Here is a 24611-nt window from a genome sequence, read left to right on the forward strand (position 1 = left end):
GTGCAGACATAAAATTCTTTCAGCTTAAACCCAATGCAAATTTGGAGACTCTTTACATGGCTTCCATCAGCGCATTCCTCTATATTCTTAAACCTATAATAACAGGGAAGAAAAGAAAAAGACAAAAAAAAAAAAAAACAAAAAGTAAAAAAAAAGCTGGATTTTTTTTTTGTAGGTCAAACACTGTAGAGTAGCATTAAGAAAACGTGTGTTGCCAAGATTGTACAGGCCAACTCCAACACTTTGTGTTTCTTGCCAATCCATACGTATCTTCTCAGGTGGAAAAAGAATCCTTTGTGGCGGAGCAATTCCATCATTAACAACTGCAAGAAAGTTGTATTTAAAAAGAGATTTTGTTTGTTTGTTTCTAAGAAAGGCATTAGGTATATATAGGTATAGTAAATATATAAAGTATATATAGGTATAGTAAAAATACTATTCTGCGGGAGCACCTAGAGGAACTAGCTACAATCCAAAACAGGGAGAGAAGGAATCCAAGTAAGCAGGGATTCCAGCATAATCAGCATTTTTTTCCTAATTCTTTTCTGGGTGCTTCTCATGTGTTTTTTTTTTTTTCATAGTTTCTAAGTTATTTAGATAGCATAATCTGGCTGGGGATCGTGACTGGGGATCATTAGGTTGATCAGTGAAGACAGGAAAGAAATTGCTGAATTGTGTCAGAACACTAGCTTTGGACCACGTAGTTTGAATCACATCTGCACACCATCAAGGTGTACTAGAAATCTGAAAACACTTTATGCTTTGTTCTCTCAGTCATTTTGGTATAACAAACTAGCTTATGGTTTAAACCCTCCATTAGGTTAGTGGTTTCCCTAAACGTAACATGTCCCTGTGTGCTACAGTAAGACAGTAACAAAAAATTAAGTATAGAAATTCATCCTGTCGTTATTCAGCTTCTGCCTATGGACACACAATTATGCTTATTTAAAGCGGTATCATCTTGAAACCTAATCAGCATGTTAGAAAGCACTTAGTATCAGTTATCGGCTTTTGTCCTGGAGGGCTAAGGTTTGTTTTGTTTTGTTGTACATTCAGCATTTCCTTTTCTAGCTTCCATTCCCCTGTCGTTTTGCATGAGGAAAACATGCAGCTTTACAAAGTAGAACGGAAAGAGATGCTTTTCAGTCTAACTTTTCAGTTTTTTGTAGGAGTTTTAAATGTGGTAGGTGCAAAACAGCATAAGTACTGCTGCCAAAGTTATATTCAAACAAGTATTTCTTGGAGAAGCAGAAGAAGCCCAGGGAGAAATAAATTTACAAACATGCTCTTCATGCTCTCCTTTCCCAAGATTTCTCTGAGATATATCCCATAGTCTGTGGGTTTTGAGGTATGTGGTTCCCAGGAGTGAAAAGGAGGGCCAAACATCTCTCCTCTCGCATCTCAACGTGCCAGGGCTTTAGTGTACTGCCACTTATGGCTCCGCTTTTCACCTGGAAAAAGCGACCTCATGCTGTAAACTGAGGAGCCCTGCTATTGTTCTACTTGTTGTTTTTTTTTTTTTTTCCCCTGCTCATACAGGCTTAGAAATGTGCTGATGAAACAATAAAAAAGCCAGCTTGGTACATCTCCTTACAAAAAAAAATAAATACAAGCTTGAGCTCCTGATTGGCTTCATGCTGAACTCTGTGCTGTTCTTGTCATAATCTTGGTCTCTCAGTAGATAATATGGTTTAATTACGAATAGAATCATGTGATGAAGAAGATCTCACACTGCAACAAATCCAACATCTCAAATGAAATTTTACATTTTCCGTGATTTTCTTTCTGAGCAGAAGTGTGTAGTATTAAATATATATATATATATCTGTGATGAAGCCACGGTCGCAGTTACTCAGATATTTTAATAAGCACTTGCAGTAAGATAAATTGCTGCATCTTTTAGCATTATTTAATTGTAGGGTTAGAGACATGTTGATTCAACAGAGCTGTAAAGTTTCTAAGAGGTCACTTTGAAAAATACCAGCTAAATTACAGGCAAGACTGCACCCGTTCTTAAAAACAAACAACCCCCCCAATCATCTATTTTCCTCTTACAGATAACTGAAGTAATCCCCGAAGAACACAGTTCACTATCCAAAGGCAAGTTTTATTTTTAAACATTTTCTACATTTTATACCTAGCTGCAACTTAACAACCAGTTAACAGTCGGTGACAATCCTGTTCAGTGTTGAAAATGTCATTATGGCATAGGAAACAAAGGACTTCATCTTCTTGCTTTTCTTCTTGGATCTTCACGTTCCAGATACGTGAGAGAAAGAGCAGCGTTAAAGCAGTTAAATTCCTGCATTCCTAAGTGCTCTCTCTAGCCAGTTTCTGAACGCTTCTGTTCTGTGGCTAGGATTTGGTCAGCTTGACCACAAGATCACTAAAAAAGCAGGTAGCTTTGTCCTAATATTCTGTACAGTTGACCAATTTTATCATAGAACTGAAATGCAGTCAGTTGAATGGGAGGGCTTTGGAAGCTGCCTTCTCCAGTCAGTCCAGCCCTGTAGTCAGAGAGCAGATCAAGCCGGGTGCAGGGTTGTGACTTCTCTCTTTAGAAAGAAAACCACTGAGCCAGACAGCTCCATGTTGAGTATCACAACAGGAAATGACATTTCTTCCCTTTGTCTTTCAGATGCAGAGCTTACTGATGGAAGCCTTCAATACTCAGACTAAACCTACCATCAAAACCGACGACCTTTTTACCATCCAAACCAACCATTTTTCCATCAAACCCAACAACTTGGGTTTTGAAATGAAACTGGTAAGCCACAAGCCTTTATTGAATCTATTTTGCAGTGAAAGGGTTTTCTCTGTAACCTGATCATTTAAACTGTTGTGCTTAAAAGAAGGTCACTTGCAAGAGCAGTTATAATCCATGCTATAAAATTGAATCATCCTCTAGAAAGAAAAAAAAAAGGAGCAATTATCTTGCATGTACTCCTGATAAAGGAGGAGCTACACAATGGTATATAGTTTCACACTTAATTTTTGAGAATGTCCAGGCTTAAGTAACAGCTCTTGATGATAAATGAAAAGATTAACACGCAGTGGATTTACACAGAACATTACATTTGTAACAATGATCGATACAGAGTATTTGTCATGCAAATCACCTGTGTGCACCGAGGAATACTTATTTCAATATATATCTGTACAGTATTTACATTTTATATTTAAACTCTAACTCGAAACATTTTCCAAGAAAATACAGAAATGAAACTGGTAAGCCACAAGTCTTAATCTGCAGCATTTGGTCTACAACAGACCTGGCTTTTCCAGCAAGCATATCTACATAGATATGTAACAAATCTTAAAAAATAGGCATTGTTTTTATCTATGAAGCATTATAAATGCTGCTTGGTTTATAAAGCTTCAGTTTTGTACCCGTTTAAAACTGTTCAAAATGTTAAGTGATTTAGAGCTTACTTTGTCAGAATATTTTAAAATTTAAGTCAGTCCAGGGGAGTTTAACTGTTATATACAGTTCTCTCCTAGATTGCACTGGCAACGGGGCAGCAATTTAATGCTAGAAATAATATACTTCCTGCTACAATCTCCTCAGTTACATGTTACTCTAAATAATTATTTCTGCAGGGTATAAGAACTTCAAATACAGCAAACGAACTCTCAAGGCATTTCCTTTGTGCTTACCGGTAGACACCGTCGCCTGGCTAGATAAACAGATTTTCTTGAAGGTGTTATTTCAGCATATAAGAATTGATTAAAAAAAAAAAAAGTGCTTCATGGCTTATTGGTTTTGTAATCTCACAGTTCTCCAGGAATACTTGATTTGCTGCATTTAACCATTACGCTCGTCAGTAGCACTGATTCTGGTTTATCACTATTTGCATTACAAATCTCCTTGTCCAAAGCCTAAACTGATGTATGCACTGCTTGAAAACAAAACGTGAAGTTGCAGAGCAGAAGACTCAAGTCATTAGGTTAGCAGCTGCGTAACCATACTGCTTTCCAAACATAAGATGTAGAGCTTACTGAGTTTCTATGAAGAGTTTAAATGGCTCCCATTAAGCAAAGATGTCCCCACACTGATACTTCCTCTTAAGCAAGGATTCTACCTCCTTTGGCTGAGGCTTGCTCCCTTACTCACATTCGAACATTCATCCAAGTAGCCTGCAATTCCACATTCGTGGGGGAAAGTCTGTAGAATAGAAAAGGTTCCTCCAGTCTCTTCCTCTCAGCCTTTTTTTGAAGCATGCAATAAAGCAAAACTTTCACAGGCTGACCTTCCATGCAAAACAAGGCAACTTAGTAAGACAGGAACCGCAAAACTGATTGTTCTTTAAAGTTAAAATGAGATTTGAAATAGATCAAGTTAGCAAGTGTTGTTAAGTCCGTAAGTAAGTCTCTTTTTGCCAATGCAGCACAGTTCCCTATCATGTAGCCAGAGCTGCTTCTGTAGCTCCAAGAAGCAAAACTGCTTTGACAAAATACTGTGTCATGAAAGCATTCGTTGGCGCAGGAGGCACAGCTCAGGTTCAACAAGTTTGTGAAAAAATGAGTACTAACAGAAGCAGCAGCGTCCAAAGAAACACTTTATGTCCCCACTGCAAAATGAGGGGCTTTACCTTGAGTGTTATGCACGCTGTCAATAGAAAAGCACTGTAACAGAATCTGCCACGGCAGTTTGTATGTTACTGAAAGACCATCAGAGTGGGACTGCAGAAAGATCTTTCAGAAGTTCCAAAAAAACATGTGGGGGTGGGAGTTTAGTTGTGTTAGATAACACAATCTTAGATAAAGATTTTGGTCTTAATGTAAAAGTAAGGGCGTCTACTGATTTCTTCAACTCCAACAACTGAAGCACAAGTCTGAAAAATCGCCTTTAAGAATGCAATGAAAATATTTAACTCTTCTGTATGGTCATAGTTTGTTGTCAAGCAAAGGAATGAATGCTGATGCCTTAACTATCTAGGGCTGTAGCTTACAGAAAGACTACACCTTCCTGTTTTTTTCCCTTTAAAAACGTTAAATGCATGTGAAATTATTTGGGGGTGTTTTCACATGCAAAGCCTAATGCAACGCGTGCAAGCCCTGTCATCTTCTTCCTTTAGTAGTGTCGCATTAAGGGGTGTAGCTGATTGACCGTTACGGGTCCGGTCGGCTTCAGGGTACTGAACTATCACGGCCACGGATTCACCAACAACGCAGCACGCCCTCGCTCTAGTCGCGTTCAAGGAGAACTATCACGGCCAGGAACAATGCAGTTAAGTGCAGTTTATTACGGCAACAGATACACAGGTCCTTTGGATTGCCAGTGATAAATTCACTGTCTGCAAAAGCAAGCTAGCATGCATGAAATGCACAGGTACAAAGCCTAGGTATTAAGACGTTAAAAAGCATAAAGACACCAGAGATTTCTAAGTTTCCGTGGAGACGCCTGGTATAACCAAGCGTTCAGATCTTACCTCACAGCATCCCAATGGGCCATGGGGGGGGTGGGGGGGTGAGAGGCTCAGCCTGTCGACTGATGTCAGAAGGTATCCTTCGTGACAGTATCTTCCCCGACATTCCCTTTCTCTTAAGCCAATTTACATTATTTTCTATCTTTTAGGTGGAGCTTGAGTGACTCCAGTCATGCATATCTTGGTTGTGATTGGTAGAAATTATCTCGCTTGCGTTTAAAGGTACAGGCTCCGAGAAATTCAGAGGATGTGCTCAGTGAGGGGTGGTTGCACCTTGGAGGCGGGTAGCTTTTGGGATGGAGGTGTGCTTATAATGCCTAGTCACTTAAGGCAATTACTCCACAAGGAGTAACCTTACTCCTGTAACTTAACTACTGGAACTACTTTAAGCTTTAACTACAGCATATCTAAAACATAAGAAGGATGTTACTATGTAAAAAGCAGATGAAACCAGTCCTTAAATCTTACTGCTTATTGTGCGTGAGCAGACTGGCATGAGTTTTAGCTATACTGGCAAATATCAAAGCACACCCGTGTAGTCCCAAAGCTGGGAGAAAAACAAGGAAACCTTGAAGAAAATGGGGAGGCCTGTAGCTTGTGTAGTCTTTTAGCTGAGAAAATAAGGAAGGAGAGAGACAGGTAGCCTTGAGCTAGCAGAAGCAAGGAAGAGAAGGGATAAAAGGGAAAAAACAAGAAGGAGAAAACCAGCTCCAGACTGACCTATAGTAACCTTTTGCTCATTAAGGGTCATTAACACATTAGAAATCACACCTGTCAAAATGCTAATCTATGCTAATGTGGGATTCGGTGTGTGTCCCCCTCCTCCTGTACCCCCTCCCCCCCGGTGTTCCTCTGTAATGCGCAAGCTCAGTAGAGATAAGTTAGGTGAGCTGTAATAACCAGTCAAAAGGAGCCAAAGAGACAGTTTTCACAAGTTTCCTGTGTATGAATGACGGTGATTCGAGTCAGAGGTGTGCTTGCTTTGCGAAAGATAGCCAAGTACCTGACTCTGCAGAGTTCTGTAATTAATTATGTAATTAAAAGACCTTCGTGTGCATTCCGACTCGGGGTGCTTATTGGCGCGGTGCACTGGGCACGAACCCGCGGACAACATCTGTACTCAGTGTGATGCCTACAGACAATCCTTTCCTGTTGGGACCTGCATATTTTTCTGTGCATTCAACACAAACCCTTTGGCACAACTAGTTCCCTACGTAGCTGCCAGTCCACCACTCAGTTGCACTTCTGAAGAGGAAAAGCTATTTCCATCTAACGTAGGAGCACATACTCTAAATGCAAGCTTCACTCAGCTGGTCATTTACTGCAGGACAAGATTTGAAAACTGTTGTTGAGATTCTGTTGGGTTTTCTGCTTACAGAAAAATCAAGTGCTAGATCGCCCTCTACTCCACTTTGTAGTGCTGCATTTAATGGAGATTCAAATAATTTCATTTGCTCCTCCGTTTATGGACAATGAGCTGAAGGAACAGGTACAGCACATTAGTCTGGAATGCCTTCCCTCCCAACCAAAGTAAACTGGAGCTGTAACTAACACAAGCAGAAACAAGGCTTCCACGTTTTCAGCTGAATAAAGTTCCAACAAAGTCATCCTCTGGGATTTGAAGCTTACTTCAAACTATAAAATTTACAGTTAACGTCTTCACTTAGTTTGTCCAATTTTTGCATTATCGCTCAGCTGTGTGCTCATTTATAAGTCGATGAATGTATACAAGCTGCTGATCAAGTCCTATGTCTTGTTTGCAATTCTTCGTTTCCTTGTTGCCAGCATATTGTAAAGCGGATCCCTGCTGCTACTTGCTCTAGAAGAAAAGGATTCATCGTTTTGGTTACCAAATACCCGCTTCTGAAAACTAGAAGTGTTTTGTTCTCTCTTCCCTTTGAATGACTCCACACCTCTCATCAGATAATGGATTGCTGACCTAGAATCAGAGAACATCCCAAGGTGGAAAGGACTCACAATAATCCCCGAGTCCAACTCCTGGCTCCACACAGGACCACCCCAAAAGCAGACCCTACGTCTGAGAGCATCGTTCAAACACTTCTTGACCCCCGTCAGGCTCGGTGCCATGACCACTGCCCTGGGCAGCTGTCCCAGTGCCCGAGCGCCCTCTCAGGGCAGCACCTGAGGCGCACGGGGCTCGGCGGGGCGGCCCGGGAGGGGAGGAGGACGGCGGGGCGAAGCGGCGGCTCCCTCAGAGCCGTCTCCCCGCCGCCTCGTCCGCACGTCGGGGCTTTTTCGTGTCGCGCCCTCGGGCTCTCGCCGCGGGCGACGTGCTGCTCCCCAGCGCGGACACCTTGCGCGCGGGGCCTGCCCGCGGCGGCGGCGGGAGGGAAACCCCAACCGCAAAGCCCTCCCAGCAGGGAGAGCTCGGGGTGAGGGCCGATCCGGCACCGACAGTAAAGACACGCCGGAGGAAACGCTCTGCTTGTAGCCGTGAGCACCGCGGCCAGGTTAAAAAGGCGTCACGCTGGAGCTCCGAGTTGGGCGGCGTTCCGAGGCCGTCGTGGCAGTTGTGGAGACGGCCTCGGCTGAGGTGGCGGCTGCTGTCGCTGCTGTCCCCTCTGTCCCCGCTGTTGCCGCTGTTCCCGGCGCCGGGAGACCCCCGGCAGCCCCCTGTGACAGGACCTGTGGCCCCGGGGAGCAGGACCTGTGGCCCCCTGTGCCCACCGCCTCGTCGGCCATCCCGGCAGCAATCCTGCCAGCACAGAATAGCTCACTGGCGTTACGTGCGTTTCAGGGTAAAGTGACGATTAACTTCTATTTCCTGGCTTGGGTGCTGCTTTATTCTTTAACGAAGCTTCAGGTTTAAAGGTTAAACTCAGTTATGTCAAGGTTAAACTCAGTTTCGTGAATGGCATCTTGGACAAAATCTTAAGCTGTGATTGACTCTCTGCTTAACAGAGGCCAAGCGTGTACCTACTGAGCAGCAGGTCATAAGTGATAAGCCCTCACAAATTAACTTGCTATCACAAAGTGACGCCCAGAAAAAGTGTATTCAAAAGCTAGGCTCATTATAGAATCACAACAAACCCATCATGACTGGTGCAGTAGACAGTGCGGTAGAGGGCGAGCCCTGGAAAGACAGAAGTAAAGTAGCAGCGAAATGCAGGTACCTTTGTGCACACGAAACAGAAAAGCGCAGGCAGTAAAGTAATAGTGTTCCATTACTAACGCGAGCAACAATTATATATAAATCACAACCATTATCTATTAGATAATAGGTAATAATTAATAGATAATTGCAAAGCTCCAAAAATGCAATAAATAACTGATTCCCCTCAGAGAATGTCATTTACATTTTTATATTAAAAAGACTCCAGAGTTGTAATGGATTAAAATCCTACGAAAGTGAAAGAAATGGCATCAGCCACTAGTTCTGCAGAAGCTAAAAGTAATACTGATAGAGTTTGGATGGAAATTTTTACTTTGTGTGTTTAGTTTGGGGATTCCTTTTAAATCATTCATACCAGCAATTTAGTTCTTAAAGGCTGTTTCTTTGAGATTAAGTGACAGGACTTCTACTACTCAAGTACTACGCAAGTAAGCGTGCGCTTTATCCTGCCTCCATTTTCTTCAAAACAAAAGTAGAAAATGCAGTTCTTACTTGTTGCACTGATAGAGAACGGGACTACTGTGAATAAAGACTTCCAAAGCGATTCCCCTAAGGCAACTGAAGTGACTGACGTTACAGAAATTAATTTTGATACATTTACAGTCGACAGAGAAATATGGGGAGCATTTTGTAATGCACAGATTCATCCGTGTCTTTTCTGTTTTGCAAAGAAAAGTGTTTGATTGTTGCTATTCACAGCTTCCATTATTCACAGGTTTTTGAATGCTAACATTGCTCAGGAAAAGATCTGATATTTGTAGGGGTACCGTCATTCCTAGTTATTTGTTTTTACATTGTCCTTGCATTTATTACCATATAATTTCAAGTCTAAGTTTGTGGTTTAAGTTATAATAAGGAAAAAAGCAGTAGTTGAGGTAATCAGGTTAAAGATTATAGATGGAGAGGAACTTGGCGTTAGATACTAAAAACAGGATGGCAGTTAGCCTTGCCTTAGAAAAATTAAAATGGTTGACTAAACTTTTTTTTCCCAAAACGTTGTGTTGACCAGCCAATTTGAATTTGGCGGTATTAAAGCTGTCTGCAATAAGTTTTTCTGTTTTGGATTGTAGCTAGTTCCTCTAGGTGCTCCCGCAGAATAGTATTTTTACTATACCTATATATACTTTATATATTTACCTATATATACCTAATGCCTTTCTTAGAAACAAACAAACAAAATCTCTTTTTAAATATAACTTTCTTGCAGTTGTTAATGATGGAATTGCTCCGCCACAAAGGATTCTTTTTCCACCTGAGAAGATACGTATGGATTGGCAAGAAACACAAAGTGTTGGAGTTGGCCTGTACAATCTTGGCAACACACGTTTTCTTAATGCTACTCTACAGTGTTTGACCTACACCCCCCCCCCACTTGCCAATTACATGCTTTCTCTTGAGCACAGCCAGTCATGTGAGTACTTTCTAACAGTATTTTAAATCTGTTGGATAGCTCTGAAGGTGAAAGAACAGCAGTGATTCTGTGGGACAAAGTTACTTGCCTGATTTTACCTGTAGAAGCTGGCTTTGAGCATTGTATTAGCAGTGGGCTCAGAATAGCATATGGAGTGCGTTTAATGCACCATGTGTGTTTTTTGTTTGTTTTTTTAAAAGGACCTTTTCTTGCTTCATGGGAATAATGAAGTGCATTGGACAGTAATGCATTTAATGAACATTTGGCATTTGGGCTATTTGGGCTTCCTGCTGCTAGAAAGGCAATAAAATTTAGGATGTTGGCATCATAGGTCTTTAGTCTTCACAGCCTAGGTTCCATAATGCACTACAATAAATGGTCTGTTCGTTGTTGAACCAATTAAAAAAAAAAAAGAAGCAAACAAAACCAAAACCTAGAAAGCAATATGAGCTGTTATGAACATGACTAGATTTTTTTGTGGGACTGTATTAAAATCTAGACTGATTTTGTTCTAAATAAAATGTTGTACTATAAACTAAATGTTGTACTAAACGTGTATGCTTTTTAGGCTGGTATCTTTGTATCGATACCTAGAAATTTAACTGTTTTCTTCCTGTATATAGAAATTGTTTCAGTTAAGAATCCTGTTGAAAAAAGGAGGGCAGAAGTACTATTACATACATTACTTTAGTTTTTCCTTTCTCCCAAAGGACTCGTAGCTCTGTATCATGAAGCTCACCTGACAGCACTGTGCTGAAAATAACCCACATTCTCTTAATGCTGTATCATCAATGTCAAATATTCTTTCCTCATATATTTTGCAGCCTGTGGAGTTCACATTCCTGTCAGCCTTCACAAACGTGACTTTGCAGTAGTCTTTTAGATTTCTCATCACAAAATGCACTTGAACACAGGCTTAATGGATATTTTTTTTCTATAAAGTTGTGATTTTTGCATGATGTGCACGATGGAGACTCCCATTAACCAGGCCCTGCGTTGCACTGTTGATGCCATCGAGCCTACGCGTGTTATCAATAACCTCAGTCGTAAGTGGCTTCAGATGTGTTTCTTTTTCAGTATCTTGTAATCTTCAAATAATTATTTGATGTGTATAAATGGTTTTAACACTATAAAGAAGAGAGATTTTAGAAATACGAGAATTATTTCATTTTTAAATGAGGTAAATACTATCATCTTCTTATTTAGGAATAGGACAACATTTCCGTTTTGGCAGTCAAGGAGACGCACACGAGTTCTTGCGCTATACTGTTGATGCTATGCAGGAAGCGTGCTTGAATGGAAGCACCAAGTCAGCATAAACAAATTCACTTTTATACGTTCTCTAGCACCTTGTAGTCCTTTATTTACTATCAAAACTGAAAGTCTACGTCATCCTTGGTTTTCATAAAACTCTTTGAAGAGTTAGCTGTGTGCCTTAAATCTTCTGAGGTCTGATTATAATTTATTTCCAGATTGGACAGATCTTCTCAAGCTACCACCATCATTCATCAAATATTTGGAGGATTTCTAAGATCAAGAGGTACTTTTAAAAATATTCCTGTCCTTAGAACTGATCTGTGTCTTTTGTCGGTAGTAAAGCAGTCTGCAGTTTGTCTAAAGTAGTATCTATCGACAACTTGAATTTGGACAGTTAGTCTCCTCCACGTATTGTTCAGCATTTATATTTTGCTTCCAGTGAAGTGCTTGAATTGCAAAGCAGTTTCGGATACGTATGAGGCATTTCTTGATATCACTTTGGATATAAAGGTAGGATGTTTTGTAAATATAATTCATGATGTTTAAGTACATGTATAACTTTCTAAATTAAACTTGTTTAACTTAAAAAACCAAACCACACACAATGTTAAAATATAAGAGCTTGGTGGTGGTTAGAAAGTGGATTGGACTTTGTCCTTCTGTGGAACCCCTGTAAATAGTCTCCACGTTTACATTGGGTTTAAGGGGAAAGAATTTTATGTCTGCACAAATTATGATACTGTCATACTTCTTTGTTGTTCTACCTCAATATACATCTAATTGTTAGACTGCTGGATTTGTTCCCAGTATTGATGACAAAGCACACTATAGATGCTGTCTGTGTTACTGGAAAATGATTTGTTTCAAAGAAAAATGACTTCCAGGTGAGGTAAACGCTGAGCATGCTATTCAAATAGCATAAGCATGCGTGAGACATTGAAACGAGTTTGTTTTGGGGGCAAAAAAGAAGATGCTTTCAAACACTTGTCTCTGCTTGTTTTTAAGGTGTAAAAAGATGGTTCCTGCATCCAAGAGATTTACCATACACCGTTCTTCCAACGTTCTCACAATATCACTGAAAAGATTTGCAGATTTCACAGGTGGAAAGATCAACAAGGTATATTTACCGCTGTAATGCAACTTTGTCATCATGTAATGGGACATCCCCCAAAGCTGAAAGTTGTTAATATTTTCAGACAATAATTGTAGACTAACGACTGTGGCTTATTCTTTCTCTTAATATCAGTAAAGTTCCTGCTTGACAAGAAGCATATACTTTCCTCTGAGAAGGCTAATTCGTCAGAAAACAGTTCTCTGCAACTTCTAGTATTAAACGTTGCTTATGGGAAGACTTATTTTTAGTGAATCAAGAGATATATTCATATAATTCCAGTCTCTGTTTTTTGGAAGTGTTTTTCTCTGGCTAGTCCACGAAGTACTCTGATATAATTTTTCTGTCTTCTTGGTCTCTCTTTAGGAGGTAAAATATCCTGAGTATTTGGACCTCCGAGACTACATGTCTCAATCAAGTGGAGAACCACTCCTCTACACCTTATAAGCGGTGCTGGTGCATCATGGTATCAACTGTCGCTCAGGACACTATGTATGCTACATGAAGGTAGAAGTCAACATCATTTCTAACAGGGTAAAGGTTGTGCTGGCAAACCAGTTAAAGTGTTACTAGTAGTACTGTTTCTAGGGAAAAAGATTTCATTATATGTTTATTTGACACGTGTGTATTTTATTCCTATCTGTGATTTCATTTGGAAAACATGCAATTCATCTAAAGATATCGTTGTCTTTATTTGCAGGCTGGTAATGGACTTTGGTATCAGATGAATGATGCAAAAGTAGTCCGTACTGACATTAAAAGAGTTCTTGGTCAGCAAGCTTACTTACTTTTTTATATCAGGTAAATATGAAATAAATATTAAAATGTGTTCAGAAGAGATTTACTCTCCTGTTATTGATACTTTTCTTTTTGCAAGTGTTTTTCTTTCTCTCCCAGGAAAAGATTATTGTTTATCTAATTCAGTTCTGTCTAACCTGAGATTCTCTGTCATTTATTATCTTTTGTTGCTTGGCCTTAAACTGCAGCACTTGTGTAAATTGCTGTATATGTGTTATCTGTAGCTGGCTAATTTAGAGAAGGAGAGAAATGAAGGTCATCTGTGGTGTAAGAATGAATTATTGCTCTGAAAGTGATAGTCATAGTAGGAAGACTGTTACCTACTTTTCAGTTTGTAGTCTTGGCTAAGTCTTCTGTAGAGAAGGCTTCCATATCGTATGAACTGTTCCTATAAAATTATAGGATGGGATTTAATCCAAGAGTAGGCTGAAAGAAAAAGTAAACTGAGATCACTGCTCTTTTCTGAAGGCGCTATGATTTGACGCTCGGAGAACGTGCTTTTCACTTAGCAGCACCATCTTATTCCTGTTCCTTCCCCCCTGGTCAGCGGGGGGCTAACAGTAAGCAGGCTGGATTTCTGGGACCACGACTTCCTCCTCATATGATTAAGGTAATTTAGGGAAGCGGGAGGGCAGATAATGGCACCAAACAGATAGTGGGTTTGGGGTTTGGTGTGGGGTTTTTGTTTGGTTTTTGGCATCTTCGTTTTGTTTTCCTTCCCACGCTGCAGCTTCCTTCACAGCCCTCATGATACGGCCAGAGTCATTCAAACAGTGGTTACTGCTAAATTGCGCAGCCATGCGACTCCATTATTTATACCTCCTAGACAGCTTTGTAAAGCACAGAGAGCTACACTCTTTGACAATTTAAGTAGAGTGTAGTAATCCTCGAATCATTTAAAAGAGGACTTGTTTTTCCTATCGACGTCACTTTAGCTAAGACAGGGAAACCAAATTGTCTTATTCCTGAGCACCAGAACAATTATTCCAGGCTTTTTGGGGTATGTTTAAAGGGGAAAAGCAATATATTTGGGAATAGCTTTAGGTAATGTTAAGTTGTTTGGATGGTTTTCAAAAATGATGTTAATTTGATATCAATATGCAGTAAACCAAAAGCAGGAATTAAATACACTTATGGGACTTGCATTTATCTTTAAAGGGCAGTGTTTTTTGCTTTTTAGGTGTTAAGACCATTTGTAGAAATACTTAGTAGGAGAATGACATGTTTAAAAATGTTAAATGCAGTGTTTGCATTAATCCATCTTGCAATTTCTTCTTTTTAAATACAGAATTCAAGTCGTTTAAATGGAAATGGATCCATAAAAGAGGATGCAAATACCACTGGTGTCACCCTAAAAAGGCCATCTTCAGCACCACCAATGGCCTGTGTTCAAAAACAGGCGATTACCAGGCCTTCAATTACTGATACGTCAAAAAACCAGAAGATCACCATCAGTATTCACAATGAATTGCCTGCTCGTCAGACTGTGTCACAGCCTGACTGTCTTAGCAGTGCTGTGGAGGATGAAGATCTCTACAAGGCTGTTCCTTCATCCACAATCACAAAGTCGGTAAAGCAAATGAAGCAAATACAAAAAAAAAAAAAAAAAAGAGTTTCTGCTGAAATTTTTGTGGAGCCAACAGTGAATGGAAATCCTAAACTCAGCTCTGATAACACAGTCCCTTACGGTGCAGAATCTTCAGGAAAATCTGAGGAGGAGTCAAAGGGCTTATTTAAAAGGAATTGCAATGAAATGTGGAATTTTGGTTGGAAAGGTAGTCCGTACATTGCAGAATTCCCATTCTTCCTGTCAGAATGCTGATGAAGGAAGATCCCAGCATGAGCTGCCAAAAACTGTTCCACTGAACGGTGCTATTAGTTTAATTAATGAATCTGAAGAAAACGGACTGAAACTTGATGATTCCACTTGCCAAGTTGAACCTGTTAAACCTTCTGAGATGTTCTTTTCTAAAACAAATGGATTGCTTGAAACATAGTAGTTTGCTCCATCGAGAATTTCTCACCTATGATGTATTCGGGAGTGTTTATCATGTTCCTAATTCAGGTGAAATGCTGAGAAAACACAGCACAAATTTGATCGTAACACTTTGTGATATTATGCCATTAGAATTTGCAGAGCTGAGCTGACATTAGAACTTGTCAGCTTAAGCTGAGCTGAGATCAAAATTCTTAAGTTTCATAAAGTAGATTTTGGGAGGTGAGTTGGGGTTATCTTTGAAGTGTAGATAATGCATACAACCCAAAGCGGTCTTGCTTAGCATTTAATGTAGAAATTCTGACAAGACTAGTCCTCAGTACAAACAGTATTTTTTCTGTCTGCTGACTTGTGCGTTTTAATTGCAGATGCCTGGAGCTATGCCTCCAGTCCCTCGAGAAGTTATCATGGAATCCCTCACAGCCAGCCAGTTGAACAGCTTGTCAGAGGAAATAAGGTAAAATGATCACAGTCTGATTAAGACAAGATTTTATGGAAGTTCGTTGCAGTTCTATCTGTCTACTAATACTATTTAATGGAAGGATTTAAATCAGTAGAATTCCGTACTGTATGGCCAGTGTTACGAACAGAACTAATGATCAGCACTGTGCATATCACTCTGATGCAGGTTGGTGCCTCACGGAGAACTTGTGTTTCTTCATAGAATGTTTTTCCATTTTTCTCCGTTATCTGGAGAAACATTGGCTGTTCCCCCGTCGCCCCCACCCCTTTTTTCTCAGAGCAGCAGGTGGAGGGAGACGGAAACGTGTTTTTATTTTGTGCAGTGTCCCGGGACCTCCGAAATCTACTGAGAATGATGAATACCTTGAACAGTACCAATGTGATGACCGTGGAGACAAGGAGAAACCAAGAAGATCAAATGAACATGAACTGATTTCAAAAGAAAACGTTTTCTACATCAAAGAGTCTTCTGAGACTGGTGAGAAATTGCGGCAAACTTCCTCTCTAAAGTCTGACACTGAATGTAGTTCTAAAAACCTTTCCTCCTTAGCTATTACAGGTAGATGCCAAGATACAAAGGACGAGACTAAAAAAACTGACAAAGAGCATTACCCGAGAAAGAGGGAACATTCTCCTACTGAAGAGAAGGAGAGTCAAAAAGATGGTCATTCCAGCAAGAGAAGGTGCTCTCGGAGTGTGGAAGTTGTTAAGCAAAAGCGTCACAAGCAGGAGTATTGGGAGGGAAGCAGGTACAGATCTTTCCATAGTGAAAGGAACAGCCCTGATAATGGCAGAAGACCAGTAAAATATTCAAAGTACAGATCTCGAAGCAGAGGAAGATCAGAACAAGATAGCACTAGATATTACCATTCCAAAGGGGAAAGAAGTTGGAGCAGAGAAAGATACTATCAAGATGAACCACGGAAATGGGAAAAATGTAGATATTACAAGGATTGCTATTCACCTCATGCAGCAGGAGACAGTAGAGAGAGAAAGTTCTCTCACGGTGATAAAGACTTTGACAAATTGACTCAGACTTACTCCAGCAGGTCACATAAGCATTATCATTACAAAAGCAGATGGCCTCACGGTTCCCTCTTGAGAGAGGAAGATGTACATCACTTTAGCACACCCAGAGCAGACTCACATCGTTGCTCAGTAGCTCAGCAACATTCTGGAAAGCATTCGCGTGAGAGACATGCACTTCCACCTGTGTCAGCTCATTTGGAGAACTGTCGCCAGAAAAAGGCAAAAGAAGGAAACAGAAAAAGACAATATACTCATGCAGAAGGTAGTGAAAGTGAAATAGAAAGGAAACGCAGAAAGGTAGAAAAGGAGCTTTTAGGTGGTGAAAACATGAAAAAATATAAGAAGTTCTAGAAGAAAAAGAAGTCTGAAGATAAACAGGGAGAGAAGGAATCCAAGTAAGCAGGGATTCCAGCATACTCAGCAGTTTTTTTCCTAATTCTTTTCCGGGTGCTTCTCATGTTTCGTTTTGGGTTTTTTTCATAGTTTCTAAGTTATTTAGATAGCATAATCTGGCTGGGGATCATGACTGGGGATCATTAGGTTGATCAGTGAAGACAGGAAAGATATTGCTGAATTGTGTCAGAGCACTAGCTTTGGACCACGTAGTTCGAATCACATCTGCACACCATTCTGGATTAGGTTAAAACATTTTTTTTTTTTTTACTTGCATATATTCCAGAGCTAACCATTGTTAATGATCTGTGTACCAACCAGGACCTATGGTCCTTCAATCTGAGGGCTTAAGTTTGCTGCATCTAAAGGAAGTTACATGTGCACAAAGTACCACAAAATCGCTGACATGCGGCAAATCATCCCCTGTGGTAAAATAAATAAAGTCTCCTATATGCAACAAGTGCCACATCTTTTTTTCTCTTTTTAACTTGCATGTTTCTTTCAGACTATTTCTTTCAGCAATATCTTGCCACAATGCCCCAGCCCAGATGGGCTTGCCCCTGCGCTGCCAGTTGTTCTGCTTCCATTGCTGTAACCACCCCCACAGGGCATTTGCTACCATCCATGAATCAGTATAGAGATAGAGAACTGGCCACTTTTCTCGTTCAGCAATATCTAAAGCCAGCTGAATGGCTTTCACTTCTGCAAACTGACTCGATTCACCTTCTCCCTCAGCAGCTTCTGCAACTCGTCGTGTAGGACTCCATACAGCAGCTTTCCATCTCCGATGCTTTCCCACAATACGACAGGACCCGTCAGTGAACAAGGCATATTTCTTCTCATTTTCCGGTAGCTTGTTGTACAGTGGGGCTTCTTCAGCACGAACCACCTCCTCCTCTGATGATATCCCAAAGTATTTGCCTTCTGGCCAGTCCATAATCACCTCCAAGATTCCTGGGCGACTGGGGTTTCCTATTCGAGCCCGCTGAGTAATCAGTGCAACCCACTTGCTCCATGTAGCATCAGTTGCATGATGCGTAGAGGGGACCCTTCCTTTGAACATCCAGCCTAGTACCGGCAGTCGGGGTGCCAGGAGGAGCTGCGCTTCAGTACCGACCACTTCCGAAGCAGATCGAACTCCTTCATATGCTGCCAATATCTCCTTTTCGGTTGGAGTATAGCGGGCCTCAGATCCTCTGTATCCCCGACTCCAAAACCCCAGGGGTCGACCTCGAGTTTCCCCAGGTTCTTTCTGCCAGAGGCTCCAGGTGGGACCATTCTCCCCGGCTGCGGTGTAGAGCACATTCTTTACATCTGGTCCTGTTCGGACTGGCCCGAGGGCTACTGCATGAACTATTTCCTGCTTAATTTGTTCAAAGGCTTGTCGTTGCTCAGGGCCCCATTCAAAAGCATTCTTCTTACGGGTTACTTGGTAGAGCAGGTTTACAATCAGACTGTAATTTGGAATATGCATTCTCCAAAACCCCACGACACCTAGGAAAGTTTGTGTTTCTTTTTTGCTAGTTGGTGGAGACATAGCTGTTATTTTGTTGATCACATCCATTGGGATTTGACGACGTCCATCTTGCCATTTTATTCCTAAAAACTGGATCTCTCGTGCAGGTCCTTTAACTTTATTCTGTTTTATGGCAAAACCGGCCTTCAGAAGGATTTGGACTATTTTCTTCCCTTTCTCGAAAACTTCTTCTGCAGTGTCACCCCACACAATGATGTCATCGATGTACTGCAGGTGTTCAGGAGCTTCCCCCTGCTCCAGCGCAGACTGGATCAGTCCATGGCAAATGGTAGGGCTGTGTTTCCACCCCTGGGGCAGCCGATTCCAAGTATATTGGACTCCCCTCCAAGTGAAAGCAAACTGTGGCCTGCACTGTGCTGCTAGAGGGATGGAGAAAAATGCATTAGCGATATCAATTGTGGCATACCACTTGGCTGCCTTTGATTCCAGTTCATACTGGAGTTCTAGCATGTCTGGCACTGCAGCACTCAGTGGTGGCGTGACTTCGTTCAGGCCACGGTAGTCCACTGTTAGTCTCCACTCACCATTAGACTTTCGCACTGGCCATATGGGACTATTAAAAGGTGAATGAGTCTTGCTGATCACTCCTTGGCTCTCCAGTTGACGAATTAGCTTATGGATGGGACTCAGGGAGTCTCGGTTGGTGCGATATTGCCGCCGGTGCACAGTTGTGGTAGCGATCGGCACTTGCTGTTCTTCAACCCTCAGCAACCCCACAACAGAAGGGTCCTCTGAGAGACCAGGCAAGGTAGACAACTGTTTAATGTCCTCTGTCTCCAAGGCAGCTATGCCAAAAGCCCAGCGGAACCCTTTTGGGTCCTTGAAATATCCTCTTCTAAGATAGTCTATGCCAAGGATGCACGGAGCATCCGGGCCAGTCACAATACGGTGCTTTTGCCACTCATTGCCGGTTAGACTCACTTCAGCCTCCAATACAGTTAACTGCTGGGATCCCCCCGTCACGCCATAAATACAGATGGGCTCTGGCCCTGTATAGCTTGATGGCATTAGAGTACATTGTGCACCGGTGTCTACCAAAGCCTTATACTTCTGTGCGTCTGACGTGCCAGGCCATCGAATCCACACAGTCCAATAAACTCGATTGTCCCTTTCCTCCCCCTGGCTGGAGGCAGGGCCCCTCTAGTCCTGGTCAGAATCTTCGTTTCTGTGTCTGAAGGACTGCCTGCTGGAAGTTGGAGCAGCAAACTTTTCAGAGAATTCCTTTTTCCCAATTGTTTTCCTTTGCAATTCACGTACCCGTGCCTCTAGGGTCGCAGTAGATTTTCCATCCCATTTTCTCATGTCCTCTCCATGGTCACGTAGGTAAAACCACAGGGTGGCGCGGTGTGTGTGCCCACCATATTGTCTTCCTTGCATAGATGAACGTTTACCCCTAATAGCTGAGACACTGGTTTGTACAGGTGGGGAGGAAAATAATCTCTCTTCAAGTTGGTGGATCTTTTCGGAAAGTTTCTCCAAAGAATTCTCTTTAAGCTGGTAGACACTGGTTCGTTCAGGTGGAGGGGAAGATAAATTCTCTTTAAGTTGGTGGACCTCTTCAGAGAGTTTCTCCACAGCCGAGACACAGGCCTGTAGGGAAGAGGAGAGATTTCCTTCGTACTGCCGGAGTAATTTAGCCACTTCATTCACTGGGGGATTCTCCTCCGCTTTCCAGGCTATTATTGCCAATGAGCTGGCATATGATGATGGTGCACTCCGTACAAACTTCCACCACATAGGTGGTGTACACTGGACTGCATCTGGATCTGCAGATGTTTGTGCGTCGTCTAGGGCCTTATAAATTACTTCCCGTACGGCCAATTCCCTCAGGTACTGAATTCCCTTCTCCATGGTGGTCCATTTGCCTGGTAGACATACAAGTTCTTCCTTGAAGGGATACCTTTCCTGCACAGCTGACAGGAGACGCCTCCAGAGACTGCGAGATCGTGCTCCATCTCCAATTGCTTTGTCAATGCATGCGTCCCTAGCAAGGGATCCCAGCCGCCTGGCTTCCTTGCCCTCTAATTCCACATAATCGGCTCCAGTGTCCCAGCACCGGAGCAGCCAGGTGACAAGCTGCTCACCTATACAGAAACCAAAATCTTTTCGCACATCTCGTAGCTCACGCTGGTATAGAGTCCGGGTAGTTACTGTTGATTTTTCGACATCCCCATCCTCCTCTTCAGTCTCCTGCACCTTTGATGGCCCAGCCTCGTCTTCACTATGCCCAGACTTAGCAGAAGACTGTTTGCATTCTAAACGACCTGAGCCTCTATACCATTTCTTCACCTTGTCTACAGGGTCAACTTGCACTGCTACAGCTCGTTTCTCTGACCCAGACGCAGGGTCTGCCACAGGGGTTGGAATGCCCTCTGCGGGGTCAACTTGCACTGCTACAGCTCATTTCTCTGACCCAGACGCAGGGTCTGCCACAGGGGTTGGAATGCCCTCTGCGGGGTCAACTTGCACTGCTACAGCTCGTTTCTCTGACCCAGACGCAGTAGTGGGAGCGGCTGCCGCTGCTGGAGCAGTGCAGTGAGTCCAGAGAGTGCACTGGCACCACTGGGGATGCACTGCAGTGACTCCAGAGAGTGCACTGGCACCACTGGGGATGCACTGCAGTGAGTCCAGAGAGTGCACTGGCACCACTGGGGATGCACTACAGTGATTCCAGAGAGTGCACTGGCACCACTGGGGATGCACTGCAGTGACTCCAGAGAGTGCACTGGCACCACTGGCGATGCAGTGCAGTGAGTCCAGAGAGTGCACTGGCACCACTGGGGATGCACTGCATTGAGTCCAGAGAGTGCACTGGCACCACTGGGGATGCAGTGCAGTGACTCCAGAGAGTGCACTGGCACCACTGGGGATGCACTGCATTGAGTCCAGAGAGTGCACTGGCACCACTGGGGATGCACTGCAGTGAGTCCATAGAGTGCACTGGCACCACTAGGGATGCACTGCATTGAGTCCAGAGAGTGCACTGGCACCACTGGGGATGCACTGCAGTGAGTCCAGAGAGTGCACTGGCAACACTAGGGATGCAGTGCAGTGAGTCCAGAGAGTGCACTGGCACCACTGGGGATGCACTGCAGTGACTCCAGAGAGTGCACTGGCACCACTGGGGATGCAGTGCAGTGAGTCCAAAGAGTGCACTGGCACCACTGGGGATGCACTGCAGTGGCTCCATAGAGTGCACTGGCACCAATGGGGATTCAGTGCAGTGAGTCCAAAGAGTGCACTGGCACCACTGGGGATGCAGTGCAGTGAGTCCAGAGAGTGCACTGGGACCACTGGGGATGCAGTGCACTGAGTCCGGAGAAACATTGGCTGTTCCCCCGTCGCCCCCACCCCTTTTTTCTCAGAGCAGGAGGTGGAGGGAGGCAGAAACGTGTTTTTATTTTGTGCAGTGTCCCGGGACACCGGTGGCTATCCAAAAGGCAAAAGAAGGAAACAGAAAAAGACAATATACTCATGCAGAAGGTAGTGAAAGTGAAATAGAAAGGAAACGCAGAAAGGTAGAAAAGGAGCTTTTAGGTGGTGAAAACATGAAAAAATATAAGAAGTTCTAGAAGAAAAAGAAGTCTGAAGATAAACAGGGAGAGAAGGAATCCAAGTAAGCAGGGATTCCAGCATACGCAGCAGTTTTTTTCCTAATTCTTTTCTGGGTGCTTCTCATGTTTCGTTTTGGTTTTTTTTCATAGTTTCTAAGTTATTTAGATAGCATAATCTGGCTGGGGATCATGACTTGGGATCATTAGGTTGATCAGTGAAGACAGGAAAGATATTGCTGAATTGTGTCAGAACACTAGCTTTGGACCACGTAGTTCGAATCACATCTGCACACCATTCTGGAATAGGTTAAACCATTTTTTTTTTTTACTTGCACATATTCCAGAGCTAACCATTGTTAATGATCTGTGTACCAACCAGGACCTATGGTCCTTCAATCTGAGGGCTTAAGTTTGCTGCATCTAAAGGAAGTTACATGTGCACAAAGTACCACAAAATAGCTGACATGCGGCAAATCATCCCCTGTGGTAAAATAAATAAAGTTTCCTATATGCAACAAGTGCCACATCTTTTTTTCTCTTTTTAACTTGCATGTTTCTTTCAGACTTGATGATTTGTATTTCTCTGCGCTCCACTTTGACAATGCCAGTCGCAAGCGTAACAAAAAGAGGAAAAAGGAGAAACATCAGGAAAGTGAAAGGCTTCTTGGAATACTTAGATCCTCGTTTCCAGAAGAAAACCCGGGAGAAGAAGGAAGAATCCCATCCTCCAGATGGCTCTTTATGAGAGCAATGCAGAAGTGAGGGCAGTAAACAACCTCACAAGGAAGGGAAGCCTTCCAGTGCAGGTGAAAGCAAGAAATACAGCTCCATCGCATCCAGCGAGTATATTAAAGGTAAGCGGCTGCAGCATGTTTATGGGATTCCTTTTAGATTAATCTAGAGATTATTTAAAACAGTCTTTAAATGCTTGATGACTGAACAGTCTGCTGGATATTAAAATATGTTTTGAAAAATATGTTTCAAGTGTTGTTTTTTCAGCTATGTGGGGAGAACAAATACAGTGGCTATGAATATTTTGGCTATTATTCAGAACAGCATGTGGAGGGATATGTAAAATATGTAATATGTAAAAATATGTAACGTAAAAATCCAGCTTTTTTTCTACTTTTTGGTGGGTTTTTTTTTGGTCTTTTTCTTTTCCCTGCTATTATAGGTTTAAGAATATAGAGGAATGCGCTGATGGAAGCCATGTAAAGAGTCTCCAAATTTGCATTGGGTTTAAGCTGAAAGAATTTTATGTCTGCACAAATTATGATACTGTCATACTTCTTTGTTGTTCTACCTCAATATACATCTAATTGTTAGACTGCTGGATTTGTTCCCAGTATTGATGACAAAGCACACTATAGATGCTGTCTGCGTTACTGGAAAATGATTTGTTTCAAAGTAAAATGACTTCCAGGTGAGGTAAACGCTGAGCATGCTCTTCCTGCCTCCTTCTTCACAGTGCTCATAGTAGATCGCTTAAGTATGTATTAGTCAGATTCTCTTATAAACTCCTAGTGCGTCTCTGGAATTTTGAATTTACAGTGACTTTACGCTCTTCTCTCTCGCTCCTCTAGGCGGTTTCATCTGTTACCAGAGCTCTAGAACTATTTGTGAAACCTGAAGAGCCGGATGGAGAGAATTGCTACAAATGTAGCGAGTAAGATTATTACTAATTATGTCTTAATACTAGATATTAGTTTTATGTATTGCATGACTTAGAGCATGTTATCTTTTAACTTCATTTAGAAATAAGGAGACGCAGCTTTGTTGTTGTTGTTGTTGCTTCATTTTGTAGTAGTGGTGAGCTGAAGCAAGGAGCTATGGAGAATGATTTGGAGTGGAAGGCAGCAGCAGGTTCCTGTGAGTTGAGAATGTGAGCTGGCTCTGTGGTAATTAATGTTAGCAGCCTGTGCTGGCTCACTAAGCAGCGTCTTGCACAGCTCTTGAACTGTGTCCTTACGTGGAGCTGTCTCCTTACGTGGAGACTATTTACAGGGGTTCCACAGAAGGACAAAGTCCAATCCACTTTCTAACCACCACCAAGCTCTTATATTTTAACATTGTATGTGGTTTGGTTTTTTAAGTTAAACAAGTTTAATTTAGAAAGTTATACATGTACTTAAACATCATGAATTATATTTACAAAACATCCTACCTTTATATCCAAAGTGATATCAAGAAATGCCTCATACGTATCCGAAACTGCTTTGCAATTCAAGCACTTCACTGGAAGCAAAATATAAATGCTTAACAATACGTGGAGGAGACTAACTGTCCAAATTCAAGTTGTCGATAGATACTACTTTAGACAAGCTGCAGACTGCTTTACTACCGACAAAAGACACAGATCAATTCTAAGGACAGGAATATTTTTAAAAGTACCTCTTGATCTTAGAAATCCTCCAAATATTTGATGAATGATGGTGGTAGCTTGAGAAGATCTGTCCAATCTGGAAATAAATTATAATCAGACCTCAGAAGATTTAAGGCAC

At 42.0% G+C, this 24611-nt stretch overlaps 2 pseudogenes; one reads left to right on the plus strand and one right to left on the minus strand.

Moving 5' to 3' along the window:
- Nucleotides 1-24611, minus strand: part of LOC136788612 (ubiquitin carboxyl-terminal hydrolase 42-like) — a 52431-nt pseudogene that overhangs the window by 14498 nt on the left and 13322 nt on the right.
- Nucleotides 8486-22872, plus strand: LOC136788537 (ubiquitin carboxyl-terminal hydrolase 42-like; annotated as a pseudogene).

The sequence above is a fragment of the Anser cygnoides genome, chromosome W, assembly GCF_040182565.1.
Source record: "Anser cygnoides isolate HZ-2024a breed goose chromosome W, Taihu_goose_T2T_genome, whole genome shotgun sequence".
In the NCBI taxonomy this organism is placed as follows: Eukaryota; Metazoa; Chordata; class Aves; order Anseriformes; family Anatidae; genus Anser; species Anser cygnoides.